Source organism: Canis lupus, chromosome 17 (assembly GCF_003254725.2).
Source record: "Canis lupus dingo isolate Sandy chromosome 17, ASM325472v2, whole genome shotgun sequence".
Lineage (NCBI taxonomy): Eukaryota > Metazoa > Chordata > Mammalia > Carnivora > Canidae > Canis > Canis lupus.
Window position 1 is genome coordinate 29,898,893 of NC_064259.1, and position 14,988 is coordinate 29,913,880.

General features: G+C 37.6%; 1 long non-coding RNA gene across 1 annotated transcript in view; it reads left to right on the forward strand.

The window, feature by feature from the left end:
* The window catches only part of LOC125752840 (uncharacterized), a 32,266-nt gene extending 21,013 nt beyond the window's left edge, over positions 1 to 11,253 (forward strand). Inside the window, exon 3 of the long non-coding RNA XR_007403283.1 lies at positions 11,018 to 11,253. This is a non-coding gene — a long non-coding RNA (uncharacterized LOC125752840). The remainder of the gene's footprint in view (positions 1 to 11,017) is intronic.
* The last annotated feature ends 3,735 nt before the right edge of the window (positions 11,254 to 14,988 follow it).

Genomic DNA, 14,988 nt, shown 5'->3' on the forward strand with positions numbered 1-14,988 from the left:
GCTTTTAGAAGAATGCGAACACTATACATCTAGTTCCAAAATGTACATAAAGGCTGGCCTAAGCTCATTTATTCTCAGGGAATCTTTAAAAAAAACGCCCCCCCGCCAAGTTCCCGGAAAATATTCCTTACTGTTGGCTCATACAGATGAAGCAGTTTTCCACCTTCTTCACCCTTCCTTTGATAGTATATTCTGTCTTGGGCACCATCTTTTATGGGGGGTTAGCTTCCCTCTGTGGCTCCTTTCTTTGCCCTCTTCCAAGGCTGTTTCTTCAGCGCCCTCTACAGGCTAACGCTCTAAGCCACTGGGACTCATCCAGGCAAGAGGATCTAAGCAACTTTGAGAGTCACAGCCTATGATTACTCATGCTATTTCACTCAGTTGTTTTCCTTTTCCATGTTTGTTAGGTGTTTTTATACACAAATAGGAAGTTTTTTTAAAACGTATTGAGCACTAATGATGTGCTTTGATCCTGTATATGGTAGAGTTACAAAAAGAGGCAAAACACATTTTCTGTTCTTGTGGAACTAGTTGTCTAAACACAGACAGAAAGATGTAATGGGTGGTTAACTGAAAACATAAGGGTTAGAAAGGGCCTGTGGAAATGACTAACCAGATGAGAGACAGGGGGCAGGGATACCAGAAAGATCTCACCTGATATAGTCTTGAAAGAAGACTAGGACAGCCACACACAGAGGCCAGGGCAAAGGCATCTCAGGCAGACAGAACAGATGGAGCAAAGGCCTTGTGGTGTAAAATGACATGGTATATAAAAGTTAGCATTGGTGCAGGGTGGAATATTGAGAATTGAGATTAAACAATCCAAACTTTTGTCATTAAACAATTGCTACTAGGAGAGCCCAAAATTGCTTTTGAAATGTGTAAAGAGTTCTCTCCACTCTGCTTCATGTTGATTAAAGGGAGTGTTTTTGGCAGCAGAGCAACTATGCAGAATTGGCTTGAGGAACTCTACAGATGCCATGTCAAACTGTAGGTGTTCGGGGCCTTGTTTAATGGTATCTTGGAACACAATAGAAGTCTGGTTAATTTCAAGTATTTGGAATTGGTCCTAATCAGCCTTAATATTTCCCTATATTGACTTCAAAATATCAAAGGGAAACAGGAAGACATAGTTTTATAACTAGTTTATTGAGAAATTGCCCCTCTGTGAGTAGAGAATAGTTTAATTTTGTTTCATCATTCACCCATGCTCTGCTGAATCTCTTTCCCGGTCACCTGATGATATCTTGAGCAGATTCTGTAACATTCCAGTCATCTTTTGCAATTAAAAGCTGTTTTTGATTCTATCTAAATCTCCTCTTCTCCCCTCCCTCCAGTGCAAGTTTTACCTTTGCTCTAAGGGCAGTTGAGAGAGAGAGTGGGGCATGGTCTGCTCATTCACCCCTCCAGACTCTTGAGCACTGGATTGGAGCTTGAGAGGGGACACACCCTCTGTCCCCGTCTTCTAGGCTACCACAGCTCAGTTATTAGGTGAAAGGAAAATAATAGAAAAATTGGGGAAATTTTTTTTTTCCTGGCTATTAAGGATGTCATCTTGTGTCTGTTGGGTTCACTAGGTATAAGTGGAAGGTGTGAACTTGCTAGTTTTCTGTGGGGGTCATGTAGATTCCTCAGAGTCCCCACAACCAAAATTTCTTAATGAGGGAGATTCAGCCCTTGTCTGAGCTTTTAACTCTTCCTCATTCCAACTGATTGTGTCCCCTAAAGTCTCTTCAATGTCTCTTGGCCTCTCTAAAGTCCCTGAAAAGAAAGGGTGAGGGAGGTTTGGTGGCAGATTTATTTTTGGTAACTCTAGAATGTAGGGCACTTGAAGCCTCTTGTTTTCGAATCTGAGTTCTAGTCACAAGCTTCAGTGCAATAACTATCAAAAGACCAACATCTTTTTTTAAAAGATGTATTTATTTATTTTAGAGAGGAGGTGGAGAGAAAGCATGTGGAAGGGGAAAAGGCAGAGGGAGAGAGAATCTCAAGCATGCTGAGTGCAGAGCCCCATGTGAGGCTCTGTCTTAGCACCGTGAGATCACAACCTGAGCTGAAACTAAGAGTCCAGCACCTAATGATTGTGCCACCCAGGTACACCTCAACATCTTTTCACGGTTATATTTTAGCAAATATTTTCTTTGGGTTATGTAGAATGAGAATGACTTCTTCAATTCAGCTGGGTTCTTGTGGTTAGTGCTGGTGTTGGATTTTAAGAGAAATTCTGAAACTCAAACCCCTTTCTCCCAATCCTCCTGTCCCATTGAAATTAGAGAAACTGGTTAGGATTGCCAAATAAACTAATGGTAAAATTAGAAGCCTCTTCATCAGTGAGATATTCCATGGAGTGTAAAACATGGATAGCCTGGAGAATAAAAGATTCAGGGATTATATAACTATGTTCAAATATATGATGGAGGGGCACCTGGGTGGCTTAGTAGTTGAGCATCTGCTTTTTTTTTTTTTTAATTTTTATTTATGATAGTCACAGAGAGAGAGAGAGAGAGAGAGAGGCAGAGACACAGGCAGAGGGAGAAGCAGGCTCCATGCACTGGGAGCCCGACGTGGGATTCGATCCCGGGTCCTCAGGATCGTGCCCTGGGCCAAAGGCAGGCGCCAAACTGCTGCACCACCCAGGGATCCCCTGAGCATCTGCTTTTGGCTCAGATGGTGATCCTAGGGTCCTGGGATCAGATCCTGCATCAGGCTCCCTGCAGGGAACCTGCTTCTCCCTCTGTGTCTCTCATGAATAAATCTTTAAAAAATATATGATGAATTTTCAGGTATCATAGGAATTAAGCCTTCCCTACTTGGGAAATTACAGGGAGATTAATTTCAGTCTATGCAGGAATTTCTCAAAATCAAAGGTTTGTAAAGGTGAAATTGACTATCTGAAGAGGCAGTGAACTCCCTGTTATTGAAGCATGTTATTAAAGCATAATATGAACACCAATTGTTTAGCATGTTGTCAAGGGGCCTCAAAAATAGTTGAAAATCATGAATTGACTTTCATATTCTTTTAAATTTTTGGTTCCTTTACTCAAGAGACTAGCAGAATAGCTAACCACATTAGTCAATACTTACAAGCATTCAGAATATTGGTGACATCAATAATGATCTAGGTTCTGATTCTCAGCTTTTTAGCTTTTTTTCAGTTAAAAGCCATAGTATTTGCAAGTTTTTGGTTATTCTTGTAAAATGACAGTATGTTGATGTGTTAGAATATTTATGTATTTATTTTAATACATAAAGTATGTTTTTAGGAAGAACATTTATGTCTACTTTTTAGGATACCATTTTACCAACATCAAGGCATTTACAAAACTGATTCATATTCAAAACTTTCTATTGAGCAAATACTCAAATCAAGGTAGTTTGATGGTTTTAGGAAGAGCACTGATAATTTTTGCTCTTCTAACATATGCTATTTCTGGAGTATCAGTATTTCAATGCTGACTCTTACAAAGCAGATTATGATTAAAATTCCATTGTGATTTTTTTTGAACCTGAAAAAGTTATTTCAAAGATTTATTAGAAGAAGAAACTGGAGAAAAGAAATAAAATTTTTGAAAATGAAGAGTTTATAGCCCTACTTATACATTTTATTAAAATGCTATAATAATTAAAACAATGCAATGTAATACTAATATAAAATGGGTTGATAGATTAATGGAAAAGAAAAGAAAGCCCCCAAATAGACTCTGTTGTGTAGGATAATTTAATATATTTCTAAGGAAGCATCATAAACCGAAAAGATGAGATTTATTTAGTAAATTTTAGTTGCACATACCTACTTGGCAATAGAAGGTAGTGATAAAACAGATTCAGATCTACATTTTGTGCAATATTTCAAAATATATCCTATGTTAATTAGTGAAGTATTATCAATAAAATAATAATAAAACCTAGATTAAAACAGAAGAATATCAGGATGCCTGGGTGGCTCGGCGGTTGAGTGTCTGCCTTTGGCTCAGGGCAAGATTCCAGGTCAGGGGATTGAGTCCCGCATGGGGCTCCCTGCTAGGAGCCTGCTTTTCCCTCTATGTCCCTGTCTCTCTCTCTCTGTATCTCATGAATAAATAAATAAAATCTTTTAAAAAATCTTTAAAACAGAATATCTTAACTCAGAGGGTTAGAAAGCCTTTTTTTTAAAAAAAAGATTTTATTTATTTATTTGAGAGAGAGAGCGAGAAAGAGAGAGAGCGTATAGAACAAGAGGGAGGAGCAGAGGGAGAAGCACACTCCCCGCTTAGCAGAGGACTGGACTCTGAGCTGGATCTTCAGACCCTGTAATCATGATCTGAGTCGAAGACAGACACTTAACCCACTGAGCCACCCAGGAGCCTCAGGAAAGGCTTTTAAATTAAAAAGTGATAGAAGAAATAACAGAGGGAAAGAAAAATGTTTGTATCATGTAGAAATACAAAACATTAAGAAATAACTTATGTAATCAAAAAGAAAAATTGGTAAAAATAATTGGCCATATATACAACAAAGAAATGCTTAATTTCTTTACCATAGAGAACTCATTCAAATTCACAGTGAAATTGACTAAAATTAATGGGACAGGAGGCATGAACACACAATTCACAAAAGAGAAAAATCAAATGACAAATAAACATGTGGAAAAATGTTCAGCCTCATTAAGAAATGTGAATTAAAATGAAGTGTAATTTCACCTTCTAAATTATCCAAGATTTAATTGTCTTGAATAGTAATCACACTGATGAGCAGAGGAAAACAATTTAGTAATACGTGTCAAGAGCTCTAAAATGTCAATATTCTTTGGCCCTATAATTCCATTTCCAGAATCCATCCTAAGAAAATAATACAAAGTAGAGCAAAAGTTTTGCATCTCTGCAGAATATGAAAATTATGAAATGTTTTTTAATACAAAGAAATAAGGCGGTAGTTAAGTAAATCATGGCATCTGCATATTCAGAATATTGTGATGCTGTTAAGATTGTGTTTATGAGCAGTTTCTAATTATGTGGGGGAAATTCTTGCATTATAATGCTAGGCAAAAAGATGAAAGTATGTAATTCCTTACAGTAGGCTTTACAGAAAGGCTAGAGGGAAGGTCATCAAAATATAAACAAAAAATCGCCATCAGTGCTGGGGATAATATCACTGTATTTTGGACCATGTTGGATAAACCCAGCCAAATTCTTATTCTTTGACTCTGTTATTCTTGAAGCCTATGGCTAACCAACTCTTTTGCTAACTCATTTCCTTAGTCAGATGCTAATCCATTTAATTTGCTTACTTCTTTCTTTTCATTAGTGATATCAGCAGGTAACCTTGATTATACTTGTGACATTTGGCCTCTTAATCAGATTTGGGAATCTCCTTAGATTTTTGAGAAACTCTTTTACAAAACAGATTTAGATGAAGTGCTGAAGATGACTCCCGGTACTTATTTTTAAGGTGATTCTAACTGGTTTCTGTTTTACATAATATCACCCTCTTGGTCTAAAATTCTGGGACTGTATTTATTTGCAGTCTGTAGCCTTATTTGTGTTGACTACATCACCTACCATCTTTTATTCCACTGTTCCCCCACCTAGGTTGATTTTTCCTTTTATTGGTCAAGTTTGGCTCTTTGGAGGGCTGCCTGTGTGGGAGGAAATTTTCAAGCAATCTCATCCAGTTTAGAAATTTTGGTGTTCCAATTAGAAATGCAGGTGGGTAAATTTTGCTGTTTGCTCATGGCATGCCATAGAATGCATGATTTTTCTTTTTTGAGTCATTTCCTGTCCTGTCAAAGAGACAGAGATGGGAATCATTAATATAAAAGACCTGCTACCTATTTCACTGATCATTAAAGGAATGAGGTTAGCTTGCCACGAGTTTTTCTTTGCCAGCTCATGCTGACTTCTGATAATCACTGTATCCTTTCCAAATGTGAATATACTTCTGTTTACTAATCCCTCTTAACATTTAGCTAGAGATACAGGCAATAGTACCTTTTTTTCATTTTTGAAAATCAGGAAATCTACTCCTGTCCAGTTTTATTTTTCATGTCTTGTTCTTTATGATTTCTCAAAGATTATTGTAATTGTACCTGCATGTTATTTCTATCTGCCAAAATCTCATTAATTTGGGTGTAGACACCTAAATTCATTTAGCATGATTAAATGCTTTCTTTCAAATTTACCTTACATCAATTTCTTTGATTCCCTACCAGTGATGTTTGTTCTGTCCTTTTCAAATAGAAAATCATTCTTGTTGAAAAAGATAAAACCACATTGGAATGAAGTAATTGTTTTTCTGTGCAATCTGTGTACATTCAACCACATTCTTTAATAGTCTTGACCTATGGTGTTTTTGCTCTACACATAGTTGACCTAAACATTTTCTATAAATCTCAGCTACAGAATGCTTCTTGGAGATTTGTCTTTTGCTATGACTTTGGCAAATTAAAGAAAAAAAAAAGATTTATTTATTTATTTTAGAGAAAGAAAGCTTGTGAGTGTGGGGGAGGGACGGAGAGAGAGGGAGAGAATTTCAAGCAGGTTCTGAGACTCTGGGTTCAGTATCATGACCCTGAGATGGTGATCTGAGCTGAAATCAAGAGTTGGGCACATAACTGACTGAGCCATTCAGGTGGCCCCCTTTAGGTAAATTTCTTAACCTTGGATTCCCCATCTGTAAGAAGGGCATATAATAGTATTTTGTATCATCTATGTAATGAAGATTGAATGAGTCAATATTTGTGAAGGGCGTACAGAGTCAGCATTACCTATATGTTAAATAAATGTTCTTAAAAAAATTGTGTTCCCTAGAGAACCGTTCTCTTCACTTTGAACATAGCATCCATTTTATTTGGTCATTGGGAATATCATAAGTGAATGGTTAGGATTTTTATCTTCATTAATGAAAGTATAGAGTAGCCTCAGCTACTTATGGAGCACATGATATGTATTTGATTACTTGGTGCATTACTCATCTGTAAGCTCTTTAAATCGCTTAATCATTTTTATTGTAGCTCACTAAACTTTCCATAGTGTTTACGAATGATAACTTTTGAAAATGTTTTTATGACCTCTATGTGTTCTGGCTTTTGAATACATTTTCTTTTTCATTAAAAAAAAAAGAAATAACTGATACCATTTGTCATTTTTAAAAATTTATTTATTTATATTTGAGGGAGAGAGAGAGAGAAAGAGGGCATGCAAAGGAGCGGGGGGGGGGGGGCAGGGGGAGAGGGAGAAACAAACTCCCCACTGAGGGGGCCTGGAGGGGCTCCTCCAAGATCCTGGGATCATTATCTGAGCCAAAGGCAGATGCTTAACTGACTGAACCACCCAGGCGCCCCACATTTGTCATTCTTAAAGAGAATAAAAATAGTTTTAGTACAAGGCTGTTTTTTCTTCTCCACTGATATGTATTTGAATAATGACAAAGTGATTTAAATCTCACCCACTAAATTATATATGATTTCTAGCCCTTATTTACAAAGCAATTAGCAAATTTACGTGCCAGAAAATTCTGACATTTTTCTGATTATTTAATATAAATGTCTTCAACTTTTATGTGGAGCATATTTCTTGTCCAACTTTGAGAACCTGCATATTTAGATAGATTTCCCCATCCCAAACTTCCATGGCTTCTACCTTGATTTTCCAACTTTGATTAAATAAACTTTATTTAATAACTAGCTTTGATTTCCTTTTCTATCAGCTTAGGAAAAGAAAGCCGAAATGTGTATATTTAACAGATATATTTATGATGCAGCCCCTATAGTTTTAAATGGGTAAGTATATATTTTGTCTCCTTTTCCTTTGGAGAATATGTAAAACTCAATGTTTGTTGAAGTCTCTAAAGTTCCTCCTCCCTCCTCCTCTTTTGATCAGTAGTAGTAGTAGTAGTAGTAGTAGTAGTAGTAGGGAGGCTCTGTAGAAAAATGTATAGAATTTTTAGTGATTTAGAAAATGTATGGTTCCCTGAAAGCCTTTGGGCAGGATTTGGCTAAGTGAAGAACAGAATATCATATAAGTACTCAGGAAATGAATCATCCAGCTCTATAAAAGTAGATGAGGTATCTTCAGCTTCCAGTCAGGATGACAACATCCGCAGAGTGTGCCTTTCTCTGCTGGCATTTACAGTCCATCCAAATGAACAGCAAGGGGAGGAGTTAACAGCACTCCATGCTTGATGCTTCTAGTACACTCCTTACCTCTGTGGAGAATTTGCAGAAAGGTGATCCAAATGGATGGTTCAGCTCTCTTTTCTTGCTCTAGCCTGCTTTGCCTGCCTTATAGTCTGAGACCTCCCTGCAGGGGTCTGACATCCTGGCTATACTGAAATATTTGCTACTTCCTAAATCTATTTCTTGCCTTCTGCTATCTATAGCTTAATGAACAGCTGGAGCTTTACTACTTAGCATACTGGATATCAAAAAACTTTTGTTAATCAATGAAACTAGTGACTTGTTAAGTAGCATGATAAATGTTGGAAAAGGGAGTCCTTCGGTGAAATTAAAAATATTCAATGCATGTAGGTTGGCTGAAATATATTAAAGACACTGTCTCCATCTTCACATGAATGAAGTTTCAGAAACTGTCAAGGTTTGTAGCCTGTCCTGTTAAAGATGGTGTCAGAGGCTTGGTCCCTAAGTGATTCTGTGTTCAGCCATTGGCTTGGGACAGGGTTTCTCAACCTCTCCACTATTGGCATTTTGGGACAGATAACTCCTTGCTGCAAGGGGCTGTCACCTGCATTGTAGGATGTTAATGGCATCCCTGACCCATACTAGATGTCAGTAGTAGACTCCCTTCCATATGAGAAGGAAAAATGTTACTAGACGTTGCCAATGTCCCCTAGGGGGCAAAGTCGCCCCAGTTGAGAACCACTTGTTGAGGAGATTTCTGATGCCACAATTCTGATTAGAGGGAATGGGATCCTGCCTGAGGCATATGGCCATGTTCCAGGGGATGTGGCACACAGAAATGGAGAACCTAAGGGACGGCTGTGACTCCCCTGTGTCACAGAGTAGACCAGATGCCTCATTTGTGCCTGCTCTGCTCCTGAAGTTTGTCCAGTACACTTCCGTCTGCCATCACTGGGTCTGAGCCTCTCTTGTATATCCTAGAGGTGTTGTTTTGTGACATAGAGTTCAATGTTCTCTCTAGAAAGTAAGGTATTAGCACTTCTCAGTGGCTCAGCTTGAGGCTTAAGTTATAGATTCTGAAATGGCATTTACCCACATTCGACCTTCTAGAAATGTCGGAGTGAAAGCTGAAATACCCCTTTCTCATGCACTCCCTAATGTTAATCCCTTCCACTTATTTTGTTTCTGAAAAATTTCGAAGGAACTAAAAAAATGTGTAGAATAATATAGCAAGTACCTGTGTATGAACCCACTACTCAAAATGGCAGAAGTAGCATATTTTCACTTTTTCCTCAGATATTTTATTTTATTACTTTATTTTATTTTTTAAGATTTTGTTTATTTATTTGAGAGAGAGAGCCAGACAGCATAAGTAGAGGGAGCAGCAGACGGAGAGGAAGAAACAGGGCTTGATCCCAGAACCCTGGGATCATGACTTGAGCTGAAGGCAGAGGTTTATTTTATTTTTTTTTAAATTAAAAAAAATTTTTTTTTATTTATTTATGATAGTCACAGAGAGAGAGAGAGAGAGAGGCAGAGACATAGGCAGAGGGAGAAGCAGGCTCCATGCACCGGGAGCCCGATGTGGGATTCGATCCCGGGTCTCCAGAATCGCGCCCTGGGCCAAAGGCAGGCGCCAAACTGCTGCGCCACCCAGGGATCCAGAGGTTTAATTGCCTGAGCCCACCATGTGCCCCTTTCCAGATATTTTAAAGGAATAAGACATTATAAAGTTGAAATCCCTTTGTCCATTTTCAATCACACCAAATGCCCTTTTGCAGAGGCAATTCCTATCATGAAGTGGGTGTGCATCCTTCATACTTTTTTAACAATATGTCAATGATTTAGCAAGCAATTTAACATTTATTCACATAAATTATAGTCTATAAGTATTGTTGTGCAAATTAGCTTTGGTTTAACTTGATTTACCTTTTCTTTTTATTATGCTTTTGAGATCTTTGTTATATAGAAAAGTATTTAACCACTTTAACCTTTGTGTAGAAATCTATTGTATTAACATACCATATTTTGTTTAACCATTCCCAATAGGTGGGCATTTCAGTTATTGGCAATTGTTATTTTTTAAAGGAAAGGAACAGTGAAAATATTTACCTATATGTCTTTGTGCATATATGTGAGATTTTCTCTAGGGCCAATAGTCCTAGCATAACCATAGAATAAAACTCTTGGGTTTTCTTTTTCCTTTTCTTTTTCCTTTTCTTTTTCCTCTTCTTTTTCCTTTTCTTTTTCCTTTCCTTTCCTTTTCCTTTTCCTTTTCTTTTCCTTTTCCTTTTCTTTCCTTTCATTCCAAGACTTTGTTTATTTGAGAGAGAGAACAAGCACGAGCAGGGGGAGAGGAAGAGAAAGAGGGAGGAGCAGACTCCCCACTAAGCAAGGAGCCTGACGTGGGACTCAATCCAGGACCCCGGGATCATGACTCAAGCTGAAGGCAGGCACTTAACCAGCTAACCCACCCAGGCGCTCCCTGGGTCGTATTTTCAAAGTCACAAACCATGGCCATATTGCTTTCTACATTTAAGTGTGCAAGTTCATCTTGAGTAGAAGTTTGGGTGTGCATGTCCCATTTCCCAGGTCTTACCCCTCCCCATTGGGTGATGTGAGAGCCTCCATGCAACCCACCTGGTCTCCAGTTGTAAATCAGATCTCCCTGAGTGACTTGCAGCTGGCCAGTAGCTTCTAATTTTGAGCTGATTGGCATCTTAGCTCAGTTCCTGGTAGTCTGATCTGTGCTTCCTCTTCCCACTGCCCCCACCCCCAGGCACAGCTGGGTGCTGAGGGTGTCCACGGCAGGGACTGCAGCTCTAGTTTGCTTTCTGTTCACTACTCCAGGAGTCCTCAATTTCCATTTCGCTAGGTGACCCTGGTTCCGTTCTCTTCCCATAGACCCTGTTACCCTGCCTGAGTTGAATTCCTGCAGCCTCTGTGATTTCCTGTTGGAAGCTCAGTAAGTCTGAATCTTCTCACCTCTGTGTTCTTCTGCTCCTTTCCTGGACCACAGGAATGCTTATTATGTTTCTGAGCACAGCCATGTATTTTCAGTGTATTAAAAATATTTATTAATGCTATGTGGATTTTTGGTGGGGAGGGGAGGCACAGTTGATAACTTACAGAATAATGTTGGCCAGAAATTGAACATAATCATTTTGGAGTTTTTGTAGGCCTTTGTCTATATATATTCATGCATACATACATACACATATTTTTTTGTGTGTGTATATATATCTTAAGATAAATGGAATCATGTTGTTATACAATTGTTACAATATTATTATACCTACTGTAATCATTCTATGTATCTTCCTTTCTTTACATATTATTTCTTACATATTATTCCTTAATACTTACATCACAATTTGTTTAGCCATTGCTTTATTAGTGGACATTTAGATTGTTTCTAATGGTTCACAACTAGAAGCTATGCTGTAATGAACATACATTTATATACATATATATATTTTTCTGAACATGTGTACACATTTCTGTAGTGTAGATTCTCCATAGTGGAACTTATGAAAGAAAGCTCATGACTAATTTTGTGAGACTCTACTAAATTATCCTTCAAGAGGGCTGTACTCTTGAAGTGTGCTTTGTTTCCCCAAACCCTAGACCAGTCAGATCTAGGCTTTATCACAAGGTAACATTCGTGTGAAATGACAATATTTGTTCCACATCACAGAGTAGTCAGAAGATGCTTCTGTACTGGGAAGCAGGTGGCTGGGACCTCTGTGGGCCTCAGGCATCTCCTCATCACCCCAAAAGTGAAGAGAGAAATATTTCAGCACCTCTCACCCATTCCCAGCATAGTCATGAGTGAACTCTGACTCGGACATCAGCATAATATCAACCTTGAACCTTTGTCCATCTGATGAATGAGAATATGCCATTATTATTTGAACATGCATTCCTCTCATTTCCAGTGAGATTGGTGGTCTTTTTATGTCTTTTTTTTTCATTTGTATTTTTTTCCTCGATGGATATCCTATTTGTCTATCTCTTTTTTCTTTCCTTTTTTTAAAAGAAGATTTTATTTATTTATTCGACAGAGAGAGAGAACACGAGCAGGGGGAGCAGTAGGTGAGGGGTGAAGCAGGCTTCCTCCTGAGCAGAGAGCTCCACTTGGAGCTCAGAGGACTATGAGATCATTACCCTACCTGAAGACAGATGTTTAATGAACTGAGCTACCCAGGCACCCTGTCTTATTTCTTACTGATATGTAGGAACTCTTTTTCATACTCTGCGTATAATTCTTTATCTAAAATATGGATATAGATCTATGTCTCTTTTTAAACTTTCACATAGTATATTGTGCCATAAAGAAATTTAGAATTTCTGGATCATCAAATATTTTAATCTTTTGGCTTTTGGTTTTGTTTGGGTATTTAGAAACTTTGTTTGTTTATTTATTTTTTATCTATCACTGAAGTAGAGTTGAAATACCACTTTATATTAGTTTCAGGTATACAATGTAGTGATTGGATGATTCTATACATTGTAGAAACCTTTTTAAACCACCAAATTATTTAAAATAATTATCATTCCTTTGATATTTTTATACTATTAGAACTCCATATGAAATTTCTTCTAGGGTTCAATTTGAAATAGAAATTTAAATTAGCTTCTTTTGAAGTATCAATCCCAAGGTCATTTATCTTCTGATTTGAATTCTATCTTTATTATTCAAAATCCTCATAATACAGAAGTGTTTTTTGGACTCCCTATTCTCTTCTGTAACCCACCACCTATTCCCTTAATAAGATCACTAGGTTTGTATCATATTTTGAAGTCTGGTGAACACTAAGACTTGTTTTTCTTCCCTCAAAACCACAGCATACTTTCCCTTTAACATATTGACAAGCTGAGCTACCGGGCATAAGGGCAGGGTACTAGTCCACTTATCAGGGTGAAATGGACAGGAGAGGTGTGTCAACACACGACAATGCTGAGACTGTGATTGGGTAAAGAGACCAGATGACTGCCCTGGAGGGAGAACTGATAATTGAAGACCAAGATGTAGAAGCTCTTCTTGAGATTCCTGTCATGTGGCATGTGTCCATTGATATGGTAGAATTGGGAACAAAATGTTAAAAAAGCAAAAACAAAGCAAAACAAAACAAAAAAAACAACCAAATCCTTCCTAGCAACAGTCGCTCACAGGGCCTAAGGAGTATTTAGGTTACAATTGAATTGACTTCAAGTTTGCACTGACTTGGCCTCTGAAATTTTATGGACTTTTAATCATCAGGTATGCCTAGGCCTACCTTAATTAAAATTGACTAGTCCCACCCCACTCAGAGAAGATGAGTCAAAATATCATAGAAAAAAATATCCTAGAAAAATCATCAGAATTATAAGATCTAGTGTAGTAATGGAGGGCATGGGCTAGGCTAGTTTCTTGACCCAATATGTATAACAAGGCAGGTAGGAATCTCTGGCCCGTGGGGTCATCCAGTGACTTGGTTCCTTCACTCTACCTGGTTTTTCTACCAGTTTAGAGGGTGGCTCAATTCACATGATTGAACCTGATTTCCCCACACTATGTCCTTATTCTGACTTACAGGAAAGAGCAATGAAAAGAAGTTTATGGCTGTACTTTACACAGTGCATGCTGGGAAATGTATATTTAGCTGGGCAGTCACTGTCCTCCTAAAATTCAGGGGGAAGGGGTGTCCTTTTATTAAAATGAAGAAGGGAAAATGTATCCTGGGGAGTATCTAACAATCTCTGCCTCATCTAGATCTCAATTTTGATACCCAAAAAGTTAAGAAAAAATACATTTGCATGATACAAAATCAACACACAAACACACACACACACATATAGATATATCTAGATCTATCTATTAAGATCTACCCACATTTCATCATTTCTAAGACATTTTTGTCTTATAGCAGCTCTGAAATTGAAATGCGTCTTAACAATTCATGATGTCTTACAGTCTCCATCAGCCAGGAAACAGTGATGATGTGATTGCTATTTACTTGTACATTCATAAAGTTGGCCATTTAAACAGTGAACTCTTCACAGGAAAAAAAAATATTTAAGGACCATTGAGGAAGGAATATGAGTGTTTGTTTTGCTTTATGATCTTCTGTTGACACCTGGAAAAGTCAAGAATGCTTTAGCATCAAGATTGCAGAATGGTACAGATAACAATATGATATCATATACTTAAAAATCTGTGGAGAGGGGAGATCTCACATTAAGTGTTCTTACCAGAATAAAAAATAAGAAAAAAAAAACAAGCAAGAAAATGAAATTGCAGAATGGATGTCAGCTTCTCAGAAGATTTTGGAGAAAAGAGTGGTATGCTCCAAAGAAATGGTATGCCGCCAATGCTTTTGATGGTAAGGGAAACAATAATGGGTGGAAAAATACAAACTTTGCTGACTCTGATTGGAAAAATGCATTACAAGAGCTTGACCTTGAATGTGAATGCATAGACTTCTCTAGTTTATTTAAGTATCATATTCCTTTTTATGTATGCACAAGACTGGTATGATAAAACTCTAAGTCCAGAAGAGTTCTAATTGATACAAAAGCATTGAGAGTGTTAAAAAGTATTATCTGAAACTTGGAAATAGACAAAAGAAATTACTAAATGTTCTTCCAGTGCAGTGGTAGGCTTGATTTTCTCTTTACTTGGCTGTTTTATGACTTTGTAGGGGCAGAGGTTACTTTGCAGATTTATGTCCAGTAGAAATGCAAATAATTTCCATCCAGTGGATCAGATAAGATCAATGATTATGGCGATAGCCTTGTCTGGCATTAACTAGTTTTTTGTAAAGCCTAACCTAGCAACTTATTAAATCACCTCTATATACCTCTCTTTTCAAATTCTCTTTGGACTGATTTTA